Source organism: Bison bison, unplaced genomic scaffold, assembly GCF_000754665.1.
Source record: "Bison bison bison isolate TAMUID 2011002044 unplaced genomic scaffold, Bison_UMD1.0 scf7180017864224, whole genome shotgun sequence".
Classification (NCBI taxonomy): domain Eukaryota; kingdom Metazoa; phylum Chordata; class Mammalia; order Artiodactyla; family Bovidae; genus Bison; species Bison bison.
This window is the reverse complement of record NW_011494796.1, coordinates 5,442,003-5,456,200: the sequence shown is the minus strand read 5'-3', so window position 1 is coordinate 5,456,200 and position 14,198 is coordinate 5,442,003. Positions and strand designations below refer to the sequence as shown.

Below are 14,198 nucleotides of genomic sequence, written 5' to 3'. Positions count from 1 at the left end.
TGGCAGGACATACTTAAAGTGATGAAAGAAAATAACCTACAGCCCAGATTACTGTACTCAGCAAGGATCTCATTCAAATATGAAGGAGAAATCAAAAGCTTTAGAGACAAGCAAAAGCTGAGGGAATTCAGCACCACCAAACCAGCTCTACAACAAATGCTAAAGGATCTTCTCTAGACAGGAAACACAAAAAGGGTGTATAAACTCAAACCCAAAACAATAAAGTAAATGGCAATGGAATCAACTTATCAATAATTACCTTAAATGTAAATGGGTTGAATGCCCCAACCAAAAGACAAAGACTGGCTGAATGGATACAAAAACAAGACCCCTATATATGTTGTCTACAGGACACCCACCTCAAAACAGGGGACACGTACAGACTGAAAGTTAAGGGCAGGAAAAAGATATTCCACACAAATAGAGACCAAAAGAAGGCAGGAGTAGCAATACTCAAATCAGATAAAATAGACTTTAAAACAAAGGCTGTGAAAAGAGACAAAGAAGGACACTACATAATGATCAAAGGATCAATCCAAGAAGAAGATATAGCAATTATAAATATATATGCCCCCAACATAGGAGCATCACAATATGTAAGACAAATGCTAACAAGTATGAAAGGAGAAATTAACAATCAGTCAATGTAAATATACCACATTAACAATTTGAAAAATAAAAGCCTTATGATCATCTCAATAGATGCAGAGAAAGCCTTTGACAAAATTCAACATCATTTATGATAAAAAACTCTCCAGAAAGCAGGAATAGAAGGAACATACCTCAACATAATAAAAGCTATATGACAAACCCACAGCAAACATTATTCTCAATGGTGAAAAATTGAAAGCATTTCCCCTAAAGTCAGGAACACGACAAGGGTGCCCACTTTCACCACTACTATTCAACATAGTTTTGGAAGTTTTGGCCAGAGCAATCAGAGTAGAAAAAGAAATAAAAGGAATCCAAAATGGAAAAGAAGTAAAACTCTCACTGTTTGCAGATGACATGATCCTCTACATAGAAAACCCTAAAGACTCCACCAGAGAATTACTAGATCTAATCAATGAATATAGTAAAGTTGCAGGATATAAAATCAACACACAGAAATCCCTTGCTTTCCTATACACTAATAATGAGAAAACAGAAAGAGAAATTAAGGAAACAATTCCATTCACCATTGCAATGAAAAGAATAAAATACTTAGGAATATATCTTCCTAAAGAAACTCAAGACCTATATATAGAAAACTATAAAACACTGGTGAAAGAAATCAAAGAGGACACTAATAGATGGAGAAATATACCATGTTCATGGATCAGAAGAATCAATATAGTGAAAATGAGTATACTTCCCAAAGCAATCTATAGATTCAATGCAATTCCTATCAGGCTACCAATGGTATTTTTCACAGAGCTAGAACAAATAATTTCACAATTTGTATGGAAATACAAAAAACCTTTAATAGCCAAAGCAATCTTGAGAAAGAAGAATGGAACTGGAGGAATCAACCTGCCTGACTTCAGGCTCTACTACAAAGCCACAGTCATCAAGACAGTATGGTACTGGCACAAAGACAGAAATATAGATCAATGGAACAAAACAGAAAGCACAGAGATAAATCCACGCACCTATGGACACCTTATCTTCGACAAAGGAGGCAAGAATATACAGTGGAAAAAAGACAATCTCTTTAACAAGTGGTGCTCAGAAAACTGGTCAACCACTTGTAAAAGAATGAAACTAGAACACTTTCTAACACCATACACAAAAATAAACTCAAAATGGATTAAAGATCTAAATGTAAGACCAGAAACTATAAAACTCCTAGAGGAGAACATAGGCAAAACACTCTCCGACATACATCACAGCAGGATCCTCTATGACCCACCTCCCAGAATATTGGAAATAAAAGCAAAAATAAACAAATGGGGGCTAATTAAAATTAAAAGCTTCTGCACAACAAAGGAAACTCTAAGCAAGGTGAAAAGACAGCCTTGAGAATGGGAGAAAATAATAGCAAATGAAGCAACTGACAAAGAACTAATCTCAAAAATATACAAGCAACTCCTGCAGCTCAATTCCAAAAAAATAAATGACCCAATCAAAAAACAGGCCAAAGAACTAAACAGACATTTCTCTAAAGAAGACATACAGATGGCTAACACACACATGAAAAGATGCTCAACATCACTCATTATCAGAGAAATGCACAATGAGGTACCAAAACCACAATGAGGTACCACTTCACGTCAGTCAGAATGGCTCCTATCTAAAAGTCTACAAGCAATAAATGCTGGAGAGGGTGTGGAGAAAAGGGAACCCTCTTACACTGTTGGTGGGAATGCAAACTAGTACAGCCACTATGGAGAACAGCGTGTAGATTCCTTAAAAAACTGGAAATAGAACTGCCTTATGACCCAGCAATCCTACTACTGGGCATACACACTGAGGAAACCAGAATTGAAAGAGACATGCGTACCCCAATGTTCATCGCAGAACTGTATACAATAGCCAGGACATGGAAGCAACCTAGATGTCCATTAGCAGATGAATGGATAAGAGCTGTGGTACATATACACAATGGAGTATTACTCAGCCATTAAAAAGAATATATTTGAATCAGTTCTAATGAGGTGGATGAAACTGGAGCCTATTATACAGAGTGAAGTAAGCCAGGAAGAAAAACACTAATACAGTATACTAACACATATATATGGAATTTAGAAAGATGGTAACGATAACCCTGTATGCGAAATAGCAAAAGAGACACAGATGTATAGAACAGTCTTTTGGACTCTGTGGGAGAGGGAGAGGATGGGATGATTTGGGAGAATGGCATTGAAACATGTATAATATCATATATGAGACGAGTCGCCAGTCCAGGTTCGATGCACGATACTGGATGCTTGGGGCTGGTGCACCAGGATGACCCAGAGGGATGGTACAGGGAGGGAGGTGGGAGGGGGGTTCAGGATGGGGAACACGTGTACACCCGTGGCAGATTCATGTTGATGTATGGCAAAACCAATACAATATTGTAAAGTAATTAGCCTCCAATTAAAATAAATAAATTTATATTTTAAAAAAAAGAAAAAAGAATCTAAAGGAAGAATCTCTCAGTTCTGTCCCCATCATCTGTAACTCGACAGGCTCCTTTGTATATGGAATTCTCCAGGCAAGAATACTGGAATGTATATCCACTCCCTTCTCTAGGGGATCTTCCCAATCTAGGGATCCAAACTGAGTCTCCTGCACTGCAAGTAGATTCCTTACCAACTGAGCCACCAGGGAAGCCCAAGAATCTATAGGAAAGGAAAATTCCCACTAGTAAAGGCAAATATACAGTAAAGGTTGAATACCAACCACTTAAATAAGATAGTATGAATATCAAAAGAGAAAAATTGTAGAATCAACTACAATGATAATAATCAGTAAAAGGATAAAAATGAAGATGACATCAAAAGTAAACATTTTCAAGTGGATGGAGAGTAAAAAATGTAGATCTTGTAGAATGCATTTGAACTTAAAGTACTAGCTTTAACAAAATATAGATATAGTTATAGGTCAATATATATAGGTAACTACAAATAAAAACCTATAGTAGATACACAAAAACTAGAGAGGGATACAAGTGTACCACTATAGAAAATCATCAAACTACAAAGGAAGTAACAACAACAAAAAAAAAAGAAAGAAAGAAAGAAAAAGAAGAAATAAACAGAGAACTGCAAACAACTGGAAAACAACTAATAAATAATAAGTACACAACTAATAAAGGAATAAGTACATACCTATCAATGATTATTTGAAATGTCAATGGACTAAATGGTCCAATCAAAAGACATAGGGTGGCTGATGATAATAAAACAAGATCCATCTATATGCTGCTTATAAGAGACTCAGTCGAGAGCAAAAGACACACATAGACTGAAAGTGAGCAAATGGAAAAAGTTATTTCATGCAAATAGAAATCACAAGAGAGTGCAGATAGTAAAACTTATATCAGACAAAGTAGATTTAAAAACAAAGCCTATAAAGAAGACAAAGAATGGCATCATATAACAATAAAGTGAAAAGTAAAAAAGGAGGATATTATGCTTCTTAACATATATTCATGCAACTCAGAAGCACCTAAATATATAAAGCAAATATTAAATGACATCAAGGGAGAAATTGACAATAATACAATAATAGGAGGGGATTTTAACACTCCACATACATCAATGCACAGATTATCCAGACAGAAAATCAATAAGGCAACAGTGGTCTTAAATGACACAACAGACAAGTTGATTTTAGAGATATGTACAGGACGTGCATGTGTGCATATTCAGTCGCTCAATCGAATACAACTCTTTGTGATCCCATGGACTGTAGGCTGTGTGGCAAGTCTGTCCATGGAATTTTCCAAGCAAGAATACTGAAGTGGGTTGTCATTTCCTAACTTCAGGGGATCTTCCTGTCTCAAGGATCAAGCATATCTCCTGCATCTCCTGCACTGGCAGGCAGATTCTTTACCACTGAGCCACCTGGAAAGCTGTATCTACAGGCCATTCCAACCTCAACAGCAGAATACACATTCTTTTCAGTTCAGTTCAGTCACTCAGTCATGTCCAACTCTTTGTGACCCCATGAATCACAGCACACCAGGCCTCCCTGTCCAGCACCAATTCCCGGAGCCCACCCAAACTCATGTGCATCGAGTCAGTGATGGCATTCAACCATCTCATCCTCTGTCATCCCCTTCTCTTCCTGGCCCCAATCCCTCCCAGCATCAGGGTCTTTTCCAATTAGTCAACTCTTCGCATGAGGTGGCCAAAGTACTGGAGTTTCAGCCTCAGCACCAGTCCTTCCAATGAACACCCAGGACTGATCCTTTAGGAAGGACTGGTTGGATCTCCTTGCAGTCCAAGGGACTCTCAAGAGTCTTCTCCAGCACCACAGTTCAAAAGCATCAATTCTTCAGTGCTCAGCTTTCATCACAGTCCAACTCTCACATCCATATATGACCATTGGAAAAACCATAGCCTTGACTAGATGGACCTTTGTTGGCAAGTAATAGCTTTGTTTTTGAATATGCTATCTAGGTTGGTCATAACTTTCTTTCCAAGGAGTAAGTGTCTTTTAATTTCATGGCTGCAATCACCATCTGGAGTGATTTTGGAGCCCAAAACAATAAAGTCTGACACTGTTTCCACTGTTTCCCCATTATTTCCCATGAAGTGATGGGACCAGATGCCATGATCTGTTTTCTGAATGTTGAACTTTAAGTCAACTTTTTCACTCTCCTCTTTCACTTTCATCAAGAGGCTTTTTAGTTCCTCTTCACTTTCTGCCATAAGGGTGGTGTCATCTGCATATCTGAGGTTACTGGTATTTCTCCCTGCAATCTTGATTCCAGCTTGTGCTTCTTCCAGCCCAGCGTTTCTCATGATGTACTCTGCATCGAAGTTAAACAAGCAGGGTGACAGTATACGGCCTTGACGTACTCCTTTTCCTATTTGGAACCAGTCTGTTGTTCCATGTCCAGTTCTAACTGTTGCTTCCTGACCTGCATATAGGTTTCTCAAGAGGCAGGTCAGGTGGTCTGGTATGCCCATCTCTTTCAGAATTTTCCACAGCTTATTGTGATCCACACAGTCAAAGGCTTTGGCATAGTCAATAAAGCAGAAATAGATGTTTTTCTAGAACTCTGTGGCTTTTTCCATGATCCAGCAGATGTTGGCAATCTGATCTCTGGTTCCTCTGCCTTTTCTAAAACCAGCTTGAACATCTGGAAGTTCATGGTTCACATATTGCTGAAGCCTGGCTTGGAGAATTTTGAGCATTACTTTACTAGCATGTGAGATGAGTGCAATTGTGCGGTAGTTTGAGCATTCTTTGGCATTGCCTTTGGGATTGGAATGAAAACCGACCTTTTCCAGTCCTGTGGCCACTGCTGAGTTTTCCAAATTTGCTGGCATATTGAGTGCAGCACTTTCACAGAATCATCTTTCAGGTTTTGAAATAGCTCAACTGGAATTCCATCACCTCCACTAGCTTTGTTCATAGTGATAAGACTGATCATAAACTAGGCCACAAAACAAGTTTCTACTAATTTAAAAGGACATAAATTATATCAAGCATTTTCCTGATCACAATAGTATGAAACTATAAATCAGTTACAGGAAGGAAAATGGGAAAAGCACAAGTATATGGAGGTTAAACAATATACTACTAAAACTCCCACATCTTTTATGTCTACTGCATTGGCAGGTGGGTTCTTTACCACTAGAGCCACCTGGAAAGCCCAATCACTAGTAGTGATATTGAATTTGTAATAAAGAAATTCCCAAGGAACCAAAGTCCAGGATTGAGTGGTTTCACAGGGGAATTCTGTCAAATATATAAAAAGGAGCTAATACCCATTCTTCTCAAACTATTCCAAAAAATTTAGGTGGGCAGAACACTCCCAAATTCATTCCTTGAGGCTGCCATTACCTTGATACCAAAACTGGACAAGGATAATACAAAAAAGGAAAATGATAAGCCAATACTGCTGATGAAAATAGATCTAAAAAGCCTTAACAAAATATTAGCAAGCCAAATTCAACAATATATAAAAATGATCATACACCATGATCAAGTGAGATTTATTCCAGGGATATAAGTATGGTTCAATATTTAGAAATCAATCAATATTAAATAGTACATTAATGAAAGGATAAAAATCACAGGACAATCTCAATAGAGAGAGAAAAAGCATTTGACAAAATTCAACATCCTTTCACAGTAAAAACTCTCATCAAGGTTGTTATACAGTTATCATATCTCAACATAATGAGGCCATTTATGACAAACTCACAGCTAACATCATACTCATTGGGAAAAAACTGAAAGTATTTCCTCTAAAGACAAAGATGTCCACTCTCACCACCTCTATGTAACATAATATCAGAAGCTCTAGGCACACCAATCAGAGAGGGAAAATAAATAAAAGGTACCTAAATTGGAAGTGAAGAAGTAAAATTGTCACTATTTTCAGATGACATGACACTATACATAGACAATACTAAAAGTGTCCACGAAAAGAACTAATTAATGAATTTAGCAAAGTTGCATGATATAAGATTAATATACAGAATCTGTTGTTTTTCCATATACTTTTAATGAATTATCACAAGGAGAAAGAAAATAATTCCATTTAAAATTGCATCAAAAAGAATAAAATACATAGGAATTAACTTAACCAAAAAGGTAACAGACTTAAACTCTAAAAAGTATAAACCAATGATGTAGGAAATGAAGATACCCTGTGTTCTTGGAGTCAAGGAATTGATACTGTTAAAATGTCCATACTACCCAAAGCAATCTCCACATTTAATGTAATGTCCATCAAATACCCATGAAATTTTTCACAGAATTAGAACAAATAATCCTGAAATATATATGGAACAAGAAAAGACCCTAAATTGCCCAGGTAATCTTGAGAAAAGAACCACCAATCTGGAGGTAACACACTTCCTGATTTCAGACTATACTACAAAGCTATAGTAATCAAAACAGCATGGTACTGGCAAAACAGAATAGAGAGCCCCTCAAACCCCACACACTTATGGTCAATTAATTTACAACAAAGGAGGCAAGACTGTACAAAGGAGAAAAGACAGTCTTTTCAATAAGTGGTGTTGGGAAAACTGGACAACTATGTGTAGAAAATGAGATTAGAACATGTCCTCACATTACACACAAAAATAAACTTACACAAAAATAAAGATCTAAATGTAACACCTGAAACCATAAAACTCCTTAATTAAAGAAAACTTAGAACACTCTTTGATGTAAATTGTAGCAATTTTTTTTGATCTGTCTCCTCAAGTAAAAGAAATAAAAGCAAAAATAAACAAATGGAACCTAATTAAACTTGAAAGCTTTTGCACAGCAAAGACAACCACTGACAAAATGAAAGACAAGCTACAGAAAGGGAGAAAATATTTGCAAATGATATGATCAACAACAGGTAACTACTTGAAATATATAATCAACTCAGATAAGTGAATATCAAAAAACAAACAACCCAACTGGAAATGAGCATAAGAACTGAATAGACATTTTTCCAAAGAAGACATACAGGCACATGAAAGGATGCAGAACACTGTTAATCTTCAGAAAAATGAATATCAAATACACAATGAGATATCATCTTACACCTGTCAGAATGACTATCATCAAAAAGACCACAAATAACAAATGCCGGTGGGGATGCGGAGGAAAAGGAACCTTATAGATTATTGGTGAGAATGTAAATTTGTGCAGCTACTATGAAAAGCAGTATGGAGGGTCCTCAAAAGACTAAAAATATAACTACCATATGATCCAACAGTAATTTCATTCATATATCTGAAAAAAACAGAGCAAAATATACATGCACCCAATGTTAATAGCAGCGTTATTTACAATAACCAAGATTTGGAAGCAACCATTAACAGAGGAATACATAAAAAATTATGTTGTATTTATACACACAATGGATTATTACTCAGTCACAAAAAATAATGGAATTCTGCCATTTGCAACAACATGGATGGACCTAGAGGTTTTTATGTTTAGTGAAATAAGTCAAATACAAATACCATGTTACCACTTACATGTGGAATCTAAAAGATAAAAGAATTCCATGAATATAACAAAACAGAAACACACTTAAAAATATAGAGAACAAACCAGCGGTTACCAGTGCAGAGGGGAAAGCGGGGAGGAGTGAGATATGGGTATGGGGTTAAGAGATATAAACTACTATGTATCAAACAAGCAACAAGGATACATTGTACAGCACAGAGAAATGAAGTCATTATTTTATAATAACTTTAAATGGAGTATAATCTATAAAAATCCTGAATCACTATGTTGTATACTTGAAAACTAATATTCTAAATCAACTATACTTCAATAAAAAACAAAAGGAATGAAGGACCAACACATATGACAACATGGTTAAGTCTCAAAAACCTTATGCTGAGTGAAAGAAGCAAGATGCAAAATATCATGTATTGTATTATTCCATCTGTATTAAGTGTCCAGAAAAGGCACATCTTCAGAGACAAAAAATTTATTATTGATTGCGTGGGCTGGGGGTAAGAATGAGGAGTGCTTGCAAATGGGCATGAGGTATCTTTTTACAGTGATGGACATTTTTCTAAAATTGGAATGTGGTGCTAGCTATACAACTCTGTAAATTTTCTTTAAAAAAATCATTGAGTTATATCCTTAGAGTGAGTTTTATAGTATGTAAATTATACCTTACTGTTAAAAAATAGATATGAAACCACCATGCCGTTTTATATGCAATTCTGACTTTTATAAATAAACCTTCTAATACAAGACTTTTATAAGATAGGGAAGGCAGCCCTGATCCACAAAGACAGTATGACAGAGGTTCCCAAAAGTTTGAAAACTAATCTTAATATTCTCGCTCCACACATGGATGAGTCACATGGCATTAGTGCCTGACACCTAATAGGCCTCAATAAATGTTTACTGGACAGAAAATTAAACCATCTTTACAGGGTGACTTTCTCCCAAACATACCATCCACTTGATAGATGAAATGCAGTTGATTAGGGCATTTTTTCCTTAAGAAAACTTACATGAAACATCAACATCTCCAGGGAAAAAGTTGTCTTAGGTAGTCAGAATCATTTACTAGGCTATGATGAGGTAAGATACTAACTCCTGTGTGCTACAGACCCTCTTGATCTAGTAGTGGGTGTAGACCTAGGTTGACCAAGGTTTAACTGTGCATCAACAAGAGTCATGGTAGAGTAACGGAGGTGGAAAAACTGTACATGGGCTTTCCACCATCATCGCCTATACATGACCCAACTCACTTGCACTGACATTTCATTTGCTCCCTAACTGCAAAGATGGCTACATACCCAGGGGAGTAAATGGAATACTTGGTGAACATTGCAGTCTGCTATAGCTGCCATCAAGGGGCCTTGTCTCAGGATTCTTTTCCACAGCTAGAGACAACCTCCTTCTCCATCTAACTGATTAAGAACCGCTAATCAAGAAGTTAGGATAGATGACCTTCAGATTCTTTGAAGCAAATTTTGAAGGACACAAATATTCTGCGTGGTATCCCTGAAGCACTTTGCTTTTTGGAGAGGAGGTGGTCCTTGATTCACCTTCCCCCCACCCCCCACCCCCACCACTGGAAGGATATCATCTGGTACATGGTAGCAGCTCATGGAGAAGGAAATGGCAACCCACTCCAGTGTTCTTGCCTGGAGAATCCCAGGGACGGGGGAGCCTGGTGGGCTGCCGTCTATGGGGTCGCACAGAGTTGGACACGACTGAAGTGACTTAGCAGCAGCAGCAGTAGCTCATGGAGTATATGGAATTGAATTCTGTCTCAGAGAAACAGGTCAGGTGAAAGCCTACAGTCTGAGTACGAATATCTCCCATCTTCCCATGGTATTCTTCAGTCACAACTTTTTTTTTGGTTGACATTCCCTCAAATCAGTTAAATAGAACCAAGAAATACAGGTAAATTCTGAGGGAAAAGGAGCAAAAAATGATGCAATGTAAACACACTTTTACTGTTTTATAGCACCACAACTATCACCTCATCTATACATAATATTTTGTTATATATTATTATACATAATAATAAATAGTGCTAGACAAAAAATAAGATCAATGCTTTAGAATAAAAGAAAGAAATGAATCAAGATTTATGTTATTCCCATGTGATGGTATTTGGAGAAAATGTCTCATGAGGCTGCTACCAATCCACATTCCATTATTTATAGTATTAATATTTTAGCCCCTTAGCTTCTGGTCTCTGTTCTTGAAATGTCAGTCTTATCTTTTTCAAATATTACCTTTAAAATCCAGGACCAAACTCCTTAATTCTGGCAATTTTGACTTTCTGTGTAACATTCTCATGCTTTTTTCTTTTTTGAAGATTAAAACAACATCCCCAAATGAAACTTCTGTTGCTCAGTTAATTATTCTTTACGCTGCAGTAAAGTTCAGTAACAACTCACCCACTATCTAGGATGCTATTTCTCTTTTGACTGAAATTTTGCCCATTGCTCAAGTCCCAAATGGGTCTTAACCCCACTGTGAAACTCTCCCTGAATATTTCTGCTCTACTGGCCTAAGCACATGAAGAACCTATGGTCTACAACAGTCATCTACGCACCAGGAACTATCCAGAAGTCTTCATTAAACTTTTTGAGTCTCCTTCTCCCAGGTAGACAGAGTATGAGCTTCTTTAGAGACTATATTACATTATTTTATATCCCCATATATGGATTAATAGAGGACACTCAAGAAATATTTATTGCATACCTACTCTTGAGCTAGGCCTTGTAGAGGAATAAATGTGCCAGTAGGTGTATTTATTAGCTGAATTAATGTTTGAAGAATCATTAAGTTTTTATATTTTGGAATTTTACATTGGGCTGGATTTTTTTTAAATGCTGCTACTCCAAATTAAGCTTTAATATACATCATCCTCATTTATCAGTATTTCCTGAATTTATATTTTAGTTTTAGTGAAAATATCATTCTTGAAAATATAAATGCTGGACTTCATTTTTGAGAATTTATCCTTACATTCATCATCTTCTGATTCTATTTCATATACCAATATTATGTTTTCCCTTGTCATTAGCAGATATGTCCCTGGATCTCCAAATCTACATCTATACACAAAACTTGCGTCCAAAGATTATATCTTTTAACAGCTGGATTGCCTATTATGCTAGGTATGATAATATACAAAGAAAAATATCTATTTCCCCTAATAATTACAATAACATTATTAAGTGTTCCTCTAAATCCATATTAAAGCAATAACAAACTACAGATTCTTGGAGTATAAAATAATCTTTAGTAAATTTTATTACCTTGTTCCCTTTACCATTCAAAAATCCATTGCTAATCTGCGAATAATGTTCTTTCTAAAAGAAAAACACCCTCTGAAAAACTCTCCTCCTGCCATTCTTGCATTATGCCAGCAGTTTATTTGCTTTTCCTTCGACATCTACGCCTTTAAAACTAGCAAAAGAAAAAAAAAAGAGAAAAGTTTAACTCTCACATCTCTCACTGTGTCGTAAAATCCTTTGTCAATTACCCTGTGTGCTTGAGAGTTGTCCGTTTCTTTTTCGATCGAATTACAGTTGTCTCGGCACCCTGATTTACCAGTTTGATCCACGCTGTACTGGTTTTATCAGTTTGGTGATTCTTTTTACAGATTGAGCACCATGATAAAAGTCTAAAAGTTGGGCAATTCCAGGCTAAATTGGAGCAGTCTTTTCCCGTAAAGCTACCCGGTACCACACTAAATTCCAGGGAGAATGAATGATAGATTATGCACCAATAGGGAGTGGAGAAGAGTATTTTGTCTAAATTTGCAACCCAATCCTTGGGAGCCAGAGGTGGGAATTTTAAAACGGGGTTGGTCTTTTCTTTGGAATTTTCTTAAAGGGGTATCACTGCCCGTTGATGTTAAAGTTTACCGAACACTGCCAAATTACTGGTTTGGATTAGAGGATTGCCTCCACCCCCCCTTGTTTTGAGTGAGGCAAAATGTGAAACTGACACTTGACAAATTCAGACAACTTTTAAGAGTGCCCATAGGATAATATGGGCTGCCGAAGTGGCTCAGTGGTAAAGAATCTGCCTGCGATTCTGAAGACGCAGGTTCTTCGATCCTGAAGACGCAGGATATCCAGGTGGGGAAATGGCAACCCACTCCAGTATGCTTGCCTGGAAAATTCCATGGACAGAGGGACCTGTTAGGCTATAGTGGGTGGGGTGGCAGAGTCCGACCCCACTGAGCAGGGCACACACAGGATAATATATTAATACAAAGAATCACATGGCTACTTTTGTGTCAGTTTCAGATGGTAGACGTTATTTTGCCATAGGTCTTATTTTTACTTAATGTAAGTCTGCTCTGTTATCTCTAACAGTAATTAAGTAAACCAATATAAATCTATAAAGTCAAGATTGCTTGACAATGAACCAGTAGTTTAATCAACATCAAGCTTTTCAAAGAATAACAGTGGTTTCTTAAGAGGAAGGTTTTTTAAAACTTCATTTCATTAGAAACGTTGTCACACTAACAAGCAAGGAATTTAAAAAGTATTTTGTACTGTTCCCTAACAATGCTTGGATCTTTTTTTTTTTTTTTCCCTTTTTACCAACATGAAAGATTCTTCCTTTTATGACTCTTTCTGCTGACACGGGAATATTTTAAAATATTTATTGATAGACTACTCAGTCATGCTAGGAACTGCCAGAGTATTTTATTCACTAAATTGTTAGTGTCCTTTTAACGATAGTTTCTCGCAGCGCACTTCAAGTATTTCAAGAGCAGAGACTAGGTTACTGCCTCACGTTTGGAACGAACTTGCCAGCGCGCAGTGACTTCTTTTTATACTGTGCTTTAATAAGCTTACTGCTGCTGCTGCTGCTACTGCTAAGTCGCTTCAGTCGTGTCCGACTCTGTGCGACCCCATAGACGGCAGCCCACCAGGCTCCGCCGACCCTGGGATTCTCCAGGCAAGAACACTGGAGTGGGTTGCCATTTCCTTCTCCAATGCAGGAAAGTGAAAAGTGAAAGTGAAGTCTCTCAGCCGTGTCCGACTCTTCGCGACCCCATGGACTGCAGCCTAACAGGCTCCCCCGTCCATGGGATTTTCCAGGCAAGAGTACTGGAGTGGGGTGCCATCGCCTTCTCCGAATAAGCTTACTACTTGATCACTAACCTTGGCCATATTACAGAAAACCACCGGGTCTCAGTTGTGACCGTCAAACGAGTATAATAATAGTATCTGTGTCATAGGATTGCCATGAGAGTTAAGTGAGATAACCTGTCCACAGATCTTAGAACCTTGCCTGGTACACACTGGGTGTTATTCTTCTAATTTCTTAACGTATGTATTGAATACGAGGACAAGTGCGTCAGTGAACGTATGAACAAAAGAACTAATAAATTACTGACTGTCCCTGAGGCCGGAGCCAGCTAAACCACCCTCTCAAAACTCTGAGCACAAACCTCCACCTCAACCGTAACCCCCGAAGCCAGAGCCGGAAGCAAGGACCGAGCCGGAGGCGGGGCCAGTAGCAGAGAAACCGCAGTTTTGACCAATAGGCACGTCGCTTGGAAAACGAGCATCTCGCCTGACCTATCGTAAGAC

At 37.5% G+C, this 14,198-nt stretch overlaps 1 protein-coding gene across 3 annotated transcripts in view; it reads right to left on the bottom strand.

Moving 5' to 3' along the window:
- TTC23 (tetratricopeptide repeat domain 23) overlaps nt 1-12,349 on the bottom strand; it is a 161,096-nt gene extending 148,747 nt beyond the window's left edge. The window contains exon 1 of one of the 3 annotated variants that reach the window (XM_010845843.1): nt 12,092-12,349. The gene's annotated coding sequence lies outside the window, so the exon portion shown is untranslated. The remainder of the gene's footprint in view (nt 1-12,091) is intronic. The other 2 variants (XM_010845838.1, XM_010845841.1) reach the window with 2 other exon arrangements.
- Nucleotides 12,350-14,198: the final 1,849 nt, after the last annotated feature.